We start from the raw sequence: 12839 nt of genomic DNA on the forward strand, positions 1-12839 counted from the left end.
AGTTATGAATAAAGCTGCTATAAACATCCACGTCCAGGTCTTTGTATGGACATAAATTTTCAACTTTTTTGGGTAAACACCAAGGAGCATGCTTGCTGGATCATATGGTAAGAATCTATTTATTTTTGTGACAGATTGCCAATCTGTCTTCCAAAGTGACTGTGCCATTTTGCATCTGCACAGCAATCAGTGAGAGTTCCTGTTGCTCCACATCCTTGCCAGTATTTGCCATTGTTGGTGTTTTGGATTTTGGCCTTTCTAATAGGTGTGTAGGGGTATCTCATTGTTTTAATTTGCATTTCCCTAATGACATATGCTATGGAGCATTTTTATATGCTTTTTTGCTAGCTATATATCTTTATATTTTATTTCAATAGTTTTTGGGGTTCAACTGGTTTTTGGTTAAATGGATGAAATGTATAGCGGTGAAATCTGAGATTTTAGTGTACCTGTCACCCGAGTAGTGTACCCAATATGTAGTTTTTCATTGCTCTCCCGCCTCCCCCTTACCTCCTTCTGAGTCTCCAGAGTTCATTACACCACTGTGTATACCTTTGCATAGCCATAGCTTAGCCCCTAATTATAAGTGAGAACATATGGTATTTGGCTTTCCATTTCTGAGTTACTTCACTTAGAATAAATGGCCTCCACCTCCATCCAAGTTGCTGCAAAAGACTTTATCTTATTCTTTTTTATCGCTGAGTAGTGCTCCATGGGGTGCACCTGTGGATAGCCTTTCCTGAACACTTCAGTGGGGCTGCCTCTCCACAGGCGGCATGCCCTCCAGGTGCAGGCTTGCGCGATGGGTAGAGTCACAATCCATCTCAACATGGAACATCAGCCTTCCTGCAGATGAAAAGAGGTGTCTGTCTGATCTGAATAGCTGGGACACTGGGTCAGGAGTGTGACTAGGAGGTGGATCACTTTCAGGGGAGCTGAGGTGTCCCTCCCTTCCTTCTGAGAAGACCTCAGTGCGTTTCACTGAGAGCTCCGTCAGCTGCCTCTATTAGGGCTGGGACCTCTACCCATCATTGGGTATTGCATTTACCCACTTTGCTTTAGCCACAGTTTTTTTTTTTGTTTGTTTGTTTTTTTTTTTTTTTTTTTTTTGAGACAGGGCCTCACTCTGTCACCCAGGCTGGAGTGCAGTGGTGCAGTCTCAGCTCACTGCAACCTCTGCCTCCCAAGTAGCTGGGATTACAGGTCTGTACCACCATGCCTGGCTAATTTTTGTACTTTTGGTAGAGACAGGGTTTCACCATGTTGCCTAGGCTGGTCTCGAACTTCTGAACTCAAGCAATCTGCATATCTCAGCCTCCCAAAGTGCTGGGATTACAGGCGTGAGCCATTGTGCCTGGCTACCACAATCGGTTTTTACCTGTTGACACCTCCCCTTCTGGCTGGAAGCTGAACCTGTTCAACCCAGTAAATAAAGTGCTAGGGAAAAAATTAAAAAGTGCATACCACTGGAGAACAAGATAAGCTTTGAGAGACCTCTGCCATTCTAACCCCACAGGACGCAGTGAGCACATTGCTGCTACAACCAGCAGCTGAGAAAGCCACCATACAAAGACTCTCTATAACCAAGGAACTCACACAGAGTCTTCACCCCTGAAAGCACCAGGAGCCAAATTAGGCAACAATAAACTATGTCTTTTTTTATGAGGTGTCTATTCAGATCTTTGCCAGTTTTTCAACTGGGTTGTTCACATTCTTATTGTTGAGTTTTTAAGAGTTCTCTGTATATGTTACGTAACAGTTCTTCATCAGCTGTCTTTTGTAAATATTTTCTCCCAGTCTGTAGCTTGTCTTCTTATTTTCTCGAATATACACTCCTCTTACGGTGCTCTGTTAGATGTTTTATGGGCATAGAAATTATATTTAGCACAGAATTTCTCCCTTTCAATTTGCTTTCGTTCTTATTGGCAAATACCTATTTCCTGGGTGCAGAAAGATCCCCATTGCTGTTTCCTATTGGCTACTCATGAAGCTCTTAAGTGGATTGTGGGAGTAGTAAACACTCCAGATAATTTGTTTATTTGGGAAACTTGCTTGGATAGTGTTTTAAGTCAGAATTCTATGACAAACTGTGCTTTGGTGACTTATGTATTCAGACTGACTTATCTGGGAAGACAAAATGTCATTAGCATTCTAAGAAATATTAATGACTGCTATTTATATACCCCATCCACACCACTTTCACTGGCATCTGGCATTGATGATTGTGAAGTACTGATGACTTATCCAAATAAGATGGAATATGGCAATTTGGTAAAGAGCAAGCATTTTTATTTTATTTATCTGGGGTTAATTTTTTGTATTTTGAAATATTCAAAAATAGTTAGCAGAAGTGATCATTTCCTTTTTCTTTTTTTTTGAAATGGAGTCTCCCTCTGTCACCCAGGCTGGAGTGCAGTGGCGTGATCTTGGCTCACTGCAAGCTCCGCCTCCTGGGTCCACATCATTCTCCTGCCTCAGCCTCCCGAGTAGCTGGGACTACAGGCGCCCGCCACCACGCCCAGCTAATTTTTTGTATTTTTTAGTAGAGGTGGGATTTCACCATGTTAGCCAGGATGGTCTTGATCTCCTGACCTTGTGATCCACCCGCCTCGGCCTCCCAAAGTGCTGGGATTACAGGCATGAGCCACCACGCCTGGCCACAGAAGGGATCATTTCTAAATAGCATAGCATCACAGGGAGTACACCTCATGTGACCTCACGTTTAGAGTCATCATTTGCTCATAATGAATTACATATCAGTAAATGAACATGACATGCTTCAACTTCAATAATATTAAACAAAACTCTTTCAGTGTGCTTATTCATAGATGAAAAACATGGCCCAAAAACCCAGTGTGACTTGGGTGTCATGTATCTTCAGTTTGGATGCACTATATCAGTGCTAATCAATAAAGGCCAGGAATGATTTTGGAGTATAACGTCCAGCCTTAAATCTTAAATGAAAGTGAAATTCAAACACTTAGCCCAGCAGTAGAAGAACAAACACTAGTGAGACGTATAATTTGTTAAGACGAACATGGGCCGGATCCAATATCTAATATATGTGTCCTCGACAGTATGTACCGTCTCAAAGAGGAAGAAATAGTCAAGGTACCCAAATGAGCCATTCCTCAGAGAGAGCCAAAGAGCTCTGAGAGAGAGCAAGTGTGGCCAAGAAAGAGGGGACATTTGTGTCTCTGACCGTGAACATACACCGAGTCACCCAACTGCAGGTCCATTTTTTTGGTGAGACCGATATAAATGTTCTTCCAAATTGGCCAAGCTAAAAGGTTTCCAAAAGCAAAGCTTAAGGCTGAATGCAGTGGCTCCCACCTGTAATCCCAGCACTTTGAGAGGCTAAAGTGGGAGGGGTTTGATACCAGCCTGGGCAATGTAGCGAGACCCCATCTCTGCAAAAAAATGCAAAAAACAAAACAAAACAAAAACCCAAAACAAGCTAGGCACAGTGGCTCACACCTGTAATGCCAGCACTTTGGGAGGCCGAGGCAGGTGGATCACTTGAAGTCAGGAGTTTAAGACCAGCTTGACCAACATGGTGAAACCTGTCTCTACTAAAAATACAAAAATTAGCCAGGCGTGGTGGTGTGCACCTGTAATCCCAGCTACTTGGGAGGCTGAGGCACGAGAATCACTTGGGTGGTGGAGGTTGCAGTGAGCTGAGATTGTGCCACTGCACTCCAGCCTGGGCAGTAGAGCAAGACTCTGTCTAAAAAACCAAAAAACAAACAAAAACCAAAACAAAAGCAGAGCTTAAAAAGCAAGACTTGCAGAACATTAGGACTAGGAGATAGTTGTGGCCAGGGCTCTGTGTAATGCAAAGATTGTCTGTAGGACCTCTGCAGGCCTGGGTTTTACTCCTAGCTGTGTCCTTACTAGTTATATCACCTTGGGCAACTTATGTAAACCCCTGAGCCTCAGTTTCTTCATTTGCAAAATGGGAATAACAATTTCTGCCATTCAGTACTGTTGCCTAGATGAGTGATAATTTGTGTCAAATACCTGGCACATTCTAGGGACTCAATAAATTTTAAGTACAGTAATGTCACTTAACAATGGAGATATGTTCTGAGAAATGTGTCATTAGGTGATTCCATCATTGAGCAAACATCATAGAGTGTACCTACACGAACCTAGATGCCTACTACCCACCTAGGATACAAATCTGTACAGCATATTACTGTACTGAATACTGTAGCAACTGTAACACAATGTTAAATATTGATGTATCTAAACATGTAAACATAGAAATGTTACAGTAAAAATATGGTATTATAATCTTATGGGACCACTGTTGTCTTTGTGGCCTATCACTGATTGAAACATTACATGGCGCATAATTGTAATTTCAAAAAATCATTCAGACCTTATGTATGCATTTAATGACTCCACTCTAAGGAAAGCCCAGATGCACTTAAATATACTTCTGTTTATACTGCTTTCATTGGAAATGAAATGCCATGTCAACTATGATGCTTTCAGTTGCAAGTAGCAAAACTGCCAACTCAAACTAGCTTAAAAAATAAAGTGAATTTATTGGTTCATGTAACTGGAAAGTCTCATGAAAATGTCAGCTTTAGGAGAAGCTTGACCCAGCAGCTTCATGATGTATGGAAATACCTGGGTTTTTTGTTTCTGCTTTGCTACTGTGGTATCAGCTTTATTCTAAGTCTGGCTTCCTTTGTTGTTGCAAGATGCTTGTCAGCAGAAGCCTGGGTCCATCTGTTAGGATTAAGTTTACTCTGTATGCTGTAGTAGTGGCTATGACAAGATAGAAGTGTATTTCTCCTCCATATAAAAGAAATTCAGAGATAGGCAGTCCAGGGATGGTATGTGGCTCCACTATGTCATGGACCCAGACATTTAACTTGATGCTCCATGTCCTAAGGTATGGCTCCTTTTCTCAAGGTCACCTCAAGGTCCAAAATGACTGCTAGAGTTCCAGCCATGACATCTGCATTCTAGGCAGCAGGAAGGGGCAGAAGAAAGGCTTGCCTCTTCTCTTTTAAGGAGACTCATTGGAAGTGCCACACAATCCTTTGCTTATAGCTTATTGGTTGGCACATAGGGTGGTTGCCAGGGAGACTAGGAAATAAAGTCTTTTGTTCCCCTTCCCATCCTCAGTTCTTTTTGCACTGTGCTAAACAATTCTAGGACTTTTAACAGAACTCGTCATAAAAGTCTTGAATTTTATTCTATTTATTTATTTTTGAGATGGAGTCTTACTCTGTCACCCAGGCTAGAGTGCAATGGTGCTATCTTAGCCCATTGCAACCTCCACCTCCCACGTTCAAGTGACTGTCCTGCCTCAGCCTCCTGAGTAGCTGGGACTACAGGTGCGCACCACCACAACTGGCTAATTTTTCTTTTTTTTTCTTAGAGACAGGTTTCACCATGTTGGCCATGGCTGGTCTCAAACTCCTGACCTCAGGTGATCTGCCTGTCTCGGCCTCCCAAAGTGCTGGAATTACCAGTGTGAGCTACCATGCCTGGCCAAAAATCTTGGGTTTTAGATCCCGTCTTTATTTTTTTGGATCTTTTCTGAATCTTCTCCAATCTTTCCTGATTCACAAGGGGCACAGTCATAAGCCAGCAAATCCCTAAACCTCTATATACTTTAGTTTCCCCATCTATAAAAAGATAAAGATCATTGTAGCTACCCTTTTTCCTCAAGAGATTAAATAAGATGCATGTATGCTTGATGCAGTGAACATTTAATGAAGGTTAAGTAATAAATGTAATACTTCGTGATTCTTGGGTCCTATCTCCTATTTGTGTTTTTATCTATCATGCTTGTTTCTTTACCTGAAACCTCCAAATCTCTTCTTGCTCAACCGCAGCTTCTGCTTCTGTAATTTGTTTTTCTCCCTTTAGAAATGCTTCTTAATAAACACCTTTGAGTCTATTTCTGACTTCATCTCGAATTTGCCAAGGTAGTTTTTTCAGTGTCTGAAAATATGACAATAAGAGAAAATGATTCAGGAGGGCAAAGAGCAGAAAAGCGGCTATAAAGAGTGGGCAGAGGGGAAGGGGAGCGTTGGCCTCTCCCTGGGAGCTCCAGGCTCCATGTGCACACACAGGCTCATCCCCGCTTCTGTCAACTTCTTGTTCCCAGGCTGAGTTACTTAGAAAAGGAAGAAGAATGTTTCCTATTTGTTCATGTGAATTCACTTAAGAAACACATCCTCAGTGATTAGGCCTCAGAGCTAATTTGTCTACATGCAGCTTAGAGTTAAGCTTGGGAATTTATTTTATTTGAAATTCAAAGGATGAAGCCCTCTTTGTCTTAAGGAGCTGAGAAACGCAGCTCAGCTGCGTCTAAGATGGTTTGTACTCACTGTCTTCCTCCTTTCTTGCTTCGGCAAGGATAGAAGGGCTGGGAGGATTTGCATTCAGTTTCTCATGCAAAGAGCTCCTCACGGAATTCCTGCCCTTTGCATATGCTGGACAAGACCAAGATTTTCCAGGGCGCTGCTTGCAGTTGTGTTCATAACTGTGGGGGGAGATAATAGCTAACATCAACTGACGGTCACTAGAAGCATTTTGCATGTGTAATAACAGTAAGAGCCAACACATAAAACGGTGCCTACTATGTGCCAGGCATAGTTTAAATTATTTTCTATACCTCAATCAATTTTATTCTTTCATACTCCTCTGAAGTAGTAATTACCATTACCTACATTTTACAGAAAGGTTAAATGTGGGCTCAGAAAGGTTAAATCACTTGCTGAGGGTTATATTCAGCTAGTTTCAGAGCCTGGATTCAAACTGATCATATGGCTCTGTGCTCTTTTTTGTTTGTTTGTTTTTTTTTTTTTTTTGAGACGGAGTCTCGCTCTGTGCTCTTAACTGGTACATTTTACCATCTTCCTAGGTGGGGGTTTTAGTATCAATATTCTTATAAAAAGGAGACTGAGGCAGGGAGAGAGGAAGGAATCCTGGATTCCAGTGTAGGCAGGAGACTCCAGAGCCTGGGTCTTCTTTGCTACCTCTTCCAGGGACATGCGGAGACATCTCCACATCCAGCACTTCACATAGGAAGTACCCTGAGGACCACGTGGGATGACATAACCCATCTGGAGTAACTAGTGGCATGGTGCAGGAGCTGTGCTTGAGGTGCTCCCTAAACCCCATCAGTCCTGATGCTGCTTCTGGGGCCTGGAGGGGAGTAAGGGAGGCCAGTGTTTGGGGGACAGAAGGCGGCAGCCCTGTGATCAACAAAATCATGTTTCTGGCACCAGGAGCAGAATTCATGTTTGCTTTTACTGCTTCCTGTGCTCTTCCTCATTTTACCCCAGGGCCATTGGTCATGGTGTCCTGGGACCCTCTGGGGGCTTGGAGCACCGATACCACAACCATAGTCCCACCCGTTAAATAAGAGAACTAGCAAGGGGAGACATCATTTAAAGTGTAATTTATTTATTTGTATCTTGCCTTGCTCCCCAAAAGTTTTATGACAGGATACAGAAATGCTTCACATACTGGAAGAGTGCCTCAGTTAGGTGTGTGTGTGACAGTGTGGCTGCAATCCCAGCTCTCCTTCTCTCCTTCCCAGGAACCATGGACAAGTGCCAGCATCTTTCTGGCACCGGATTTTTCTGCCTCTAATGTGGGAATGATGTCGTCCCAGTAGAATTAGTGTAGACATTAATACCAGTTCACATAAAGTTCTAGCACTAGCCTGGACCACAGAGGTGCTCAGTGGATAATTATTATTATTACAAGGCATAGAATGATTTAACAGAAAGAAATCAAGAGGTGGGGTCATAAAATAGAGCCAAGAATGAGGTCCATACAAAAATACCTACTATGAAGTCATATGCACTTTGTCAGGGCCAGTGTGATGAGAGAAATCTGATTATTAAATCACTCACGATGTTCACAAGAGGAAAACAGTGGGCTCAGGAGAGGCAACCGCTCAGAAAGAGCTCTTTAGAGGCCTTCTGAGAAGGGCACTGTGCAATGTTATAAACTGTTCTCAACAACTTCTTCAGAATAAACCCAGTGATAAGTGCCACCGGCTTCCCTTTAATAGAGGCTAATGGCAACAAACCACAGCATCAGCCAATAGAAACCATTCCTGAGAGCCAGCATCATAGAGTCCAGGCACAGTGCTTGCAGGGGCTATGATTTAACCAGGGGCAACAACAGCGAGTGCTTACTGAGCGTCAGGAGGGCCAGTGAGAGCTCTGAGCCCTCTGCATGGATCACCTCGCTTAAGTCTTACAACACCCATATGAGATTGTAATATGGTCATCCCCATTTTACAGATGAGTAAACTGAGGCCCAGAAAAGCTAAGAAAGCTTCCCAAGGTCACTGAGCTCATGATCCCTAAGCAGCGTTCAAACCCAGGCAGGCAGGCAGGCAGGCAGGCTGGCTCTGGTGCCTGTGCCACTGCCCTCTCTGGTAACTGGTTAGGACCAAATATCCCTGTGATAGTCCTTCATAAAGGCTGTTCTTGACAGCTGAGCCTTTGACAAATCTTGGGCAGCAGTGAGTTTAAGGAAATGTGTGAATCCTGATGAGTTCCTGAGGGGCTAACATTCTGGAGGGCTAGTTACTGTGGAGCCGAATGCTTTACCCGTGGGCCGAGATGGGATAGGACTGACACACTTCCGCTCAGGATCCCACTATGGGCTGTGGCTTGAACTGAAGGTGATCCATGAGCTGGGTTCACAAAAGGGGGTAGGCAAATAGGGAAGCAAGGCCAAAGTGCACCTAGAAAGTAAGCTTCAGTCCACTCCAGTGTGCAGACAAATGGATGATTGAGCACCCACAGTTCATGTATCAGGGCTGCCATAATTTTAATCGGAAAAGTTATTTAAAGTGTTAAGTTTCTGTTCTGGCTATTTAAAAAAAAATAATGAATAGGGCCAGGGGCAGTGGTTCACACCTGTAATCCCAGCACTTTGGGAGGCCGAGGTGGGCAGATCACTTGAGGCCAGGAGTTCAAGACCAGCCTGGTCAGCATGGCAAAACCCCATCTCTACTAAAAATACAAAAATTAACTGGGTGTGGCGGTGGGTGCCTGTAGTCCCAGCTACTCGGGAGGCTGAGGCAGGAGAATTGCTTGAACCCGGGAGGCGGAGGTTGCAGTGAGCCGAGACTGCACCACTACACTCCAGCCTGGGCAACAGAGCAAGACTGTCTCAAAAACAAAAAATAATTTTATATGTGTGTGTGTGTGTGTGTGTGTGTGTATATATATATACGTATATATATGTGTATATATGTATATATGTGTGTGTGTGTGTGTGTATATATATATATATGTATATAGTACCCATAGGATACTTAGTGCACATCTCTTTTATTGTGATTTTTGCCTATTATATTGGACCCCCAAACTGTCAGACAAAAAACGCTTCCAAAGTCTTCTCCACCCCATAATCACCATCCCAGCAGAATTTTCCAGAAAGGCAAATACAGTATTGTGCTATTTCTGCATGGTAGACATTGCATACTTATAATTCTGACACAGCAGGACTCTAAGCCATCCAGTCTTCTGGGCTCCTCTTCTTGTGTACCAAGATTAATGAGCAGAGTCCCACTCCTCTTCTGTGAAAGCCGAGTCCTCCTCAAGATGTCCTGAGACTGTCTCTGAGGACTCACAGACTCCTGGTCCAGGGTTGTCAGCATCCTGGCAGTGACTGCCCTTTCCCTGACGTGTCACCTGCTGTACAGGGCCCCAGTTTCTCTATCCTTTCTGCCTTAGGCTGCATTTGGCTGAATGCCAAGGAATTGGAGCACAGCATCATAGGGGCAATCGCAGAAGGCCTAATGTTCTGCCCTTTAGCCAAACCACTTGCCATGTCCCCTTAAGGCCTTGCGTTGCCATTACCTTCTTGGGCTTTGCTCTTCTCCAGAAGTGGCTGTCTACTGAACTAACAGCTTCCTGCAATCCCCAAATTCTGGTTACTTCCCACCAGAGCACAACACAGTTTGTTCTTCATTTTTCTTTGCTACTTCCCAGGCTATACCAGAGCTTGCATTTCTCACCTACAAGTCCCATCAAGGCTCATGGTATTATTTCTTCCCAATAAGAGAATGTATGTCCTATTACGTGAAAGTGGCCACAGTCATGGCTTTAAATAGCATTCTCCCACTGCTACAATATGTATATTGAAGCTTACAGAATAGTTGATAGTTAGGAATTAAGCCTAAAAAAGTAAGGACCAAATAACAGTATAACAAAAATGACCCCAAACAAGAGATGCCCAAACAGTGTGATCAAGCAAAGAATGGTGGTACCAAAAATAAGGGCAGAGAAGAGGAGATGGCTGATGGAGGGGATGGCCCCATTGGGCTCTCACGAGAGAGGTGAAGGTGGATTGAGTATGAGGGATGGAGGATGTGATGAGCGGGGAGAGACTAGGAGGGTGTCACAGGGAGGAGAAACCACTTGAATAGAGGCAGGGAGGTGGCCTGACACGTGACCCACTGGCTTGGAGGAGTGAGTAGGAGTAATCCAGGCTGGCAGGGAAGAGCAGGATCTTCACCAGGCCAGAAGGAGAAGCAGAAACCAGACGATCCTGCTAGGATGCACCTCTCTAATTAAGACTATTTTCTTACAACATGTGTTTGTTTATTACAGAGAGCTGTGATCATGAGGGTGTCGTGTCAACCTTGTCTCATGCACCAGCTGAATTTAGTGACACTAACATCCTGGATCCTGCAGATGAGAGTATTTTGACTGCACTACCAGGGAGGCTGCCCAGGGCTGGAGATTGCTCTGCTCCAGAGGTGCTTGGTTTGCAGTGTGGGCGGACTCAACCTGAGCGAAAGCCACACAGAAGCGCCTTGAGCTGGAGCCCCATGCTAGTGTTGGTTACACCAGTGGTTCTTTTTTTTTTTTTTTTTTTTTTGAGATGGAGTTTCTCTCTTTTTGCCCAGGCTGGAGTGCAATGGTGTGATCTCGGCTCACCACAACCTCCGCCTCCCAGGTTCAAGTGATTCTCCTGCCTCAGCCTCCCGAGTAGCTGGGATTACAGGCATGTGCCACCACGCCTGGCTAATTTTGTATTTTTAGTAGAGACAGGGTTTTACCATGTTGGCCAGGCTGGTCTCGAACTCCTGACCTCAGGTGTTCCTCCCGCCTTGACCTCCCAAAGTGCTGGGATTACAGGCATGAGCCATTGTGACCGGCCAACACCAGTGGTTCTTAAACTTTAGCCTGGGTCTGAGTCACCTGGAGGGCTATGAAAACACAGAGTGCTGGCCCCATCCCCAGAGTTTGTGCCTTCAGTAGGTCTGTGGTGGGGCCTAAGGATTTGCGTTTGTAATAAGTCCCCAAGTAATGTGGGTGCTGCTGGTTGGGAGATCACGCTTTCGAATCACAGGTTCACTCTACAGTCCCATTGTTAACTTATAAAACTCTTCCTCTCTAGTTCTTCTTTTTGTAAAGGTGTGTCCTGAGGAACCTCACATTTGAAAGAAGAGTGAACGGAAGTCAAATGTGGAAACCACTTAAATGTCCATCAACTGATGAATGAATAAACAAATCATGGTATATCCATACAAGGAATGTTATTCACCCATAAAAAGGAATGAAGTCTTAATACACCTACAACTGGATGAACGTTGAAAACATTATGCTATCCATTCTGCTTCAGGTTGGAAAAAAAAATACGATCCTTACCTAAAGAAGCCATCTACAAAAGGCCACATATTGTGTGATTATATCATATGACCAGAATACGCAAATTCATAGAGACAGAAAGCAGATTAATGGTTGCCAGGAACTGGGGGAAGGGGAGGAATAGGAGTGACTAATTGTGTTTTTCCCATTGTGATTAAAAAAAAAGTTCTGGAACCAGATAGTGGTGATGGTTGCACAACATTGTGAATGTACTTAGTACCACTGAATTGTACACTTTAAAATGGTCAGTTTTGGCTGGGTACGGTGGCTCATGCCTGTAATCCTGGCGTTTTGGGAGGCTGAGGCAGGGGAATCACCTGAGTTCAGGAGTTCAAAACCAGCCTGGCCAACATGGTGAAACCCCGTCTCTACTAAAAATACAAAAATTAGCTGGGCGTGGTGGCACATGCCTGTAGTCCCAGCTACTCAGGAGGCTGAGGCAGGAGAATCACTTGAATCTGGAAGGTGGAGATTGCAGTGAGCTGAGATTGTGTCACTGTACTCCAGCCTGGGCAACAAAGTGAGACTCTGTCTCAAAAAAAAAAAAAAAAGAAAGAAATAAAAGAAAAGTTAGTTTTGTATAATGCCTATTTTATCACAATAAAAAATTAAAAGAGTGAATGGATTGTTGTTTTAACTCCCATTATGGGACCAGTTGAAAGGTTTATAGGATAGAGGTTGGAAATGCAAAGGGCCTAAACCAGTGGTTTTCAGCCCTGATTGAGCCATCCTATCCTTGGAGAGGTTTACATCTTATCCTTGTCTTAGCTACGCCCAAGACCAATTAAATCAAAATCTCTGGAGGTAAGGCCCAGGCATCAGAAAAATTTTCAATACATCCCCGGATGATTCTAACATACCATCAGTATTTCAAACAGTGGCCTGAAACCTCAAGGGTCAAATGAGTTAATGACTTTGGTGCAAACTGACTTGACCCATATCATAAACAATGTGCCTTCATCTTCTCCCATACTTGCTTGGGAGGGGATGTAGAATAGAATGAGGAGGCTTTCAGAATCAGATCTGCCCAGGATTTGAAAACTGGCTCCATTACCAACTAGCTGTGTGTCCTTGGGCAAACCACATAACCTTTGTGGGCATGTTTTCTCCTAAGTGAAGAACACCATTTCAGAGGGTTTTTGTGAGGCACATATGAAGCAGCCAATTTCTCAGCTTTACCAG

General features: G+C 43.8%; 1 long non-coding RNA gene across 1 annotated transcript in view; it reads left to right on the plus strand.

Moving 5' to 3' along the window:
• The window catches only part of LOC134739937 (uncharacterized), a 34746-nt gene extending 22468 nt beyond the window's left edge, over positions 1–12278 (plus strand). The window contains exon 3 of the long non-coding RNA XR_010127110.1: positions 11407–12278. This is a non-coding gene — a long non-coding RNA (uncharacterized LOC134739937). The remainder of the gene's footprint in view (positions 1–11406) is intronic.
• The last annotated feature ends 561 nt before the right edge of the window (positions 12279–12839 follow it).

The sequence above is a fragment of the Pongo pygmaeus genome, chromosome 6 (genome assembly GCF_028885625.2).
Source record: "Pongo pygmaeus isolate AG05252 chromosome 6, NHGRI_mPonPyg2-v2.0_pri, whole genome shotgun sequence".
NCBI classification, from domain to species: Eukaryota; Metazoa; Chordata; class Mammalia; order Primates; family Hominidae; genus Pongo; species Pongo pygmaeus.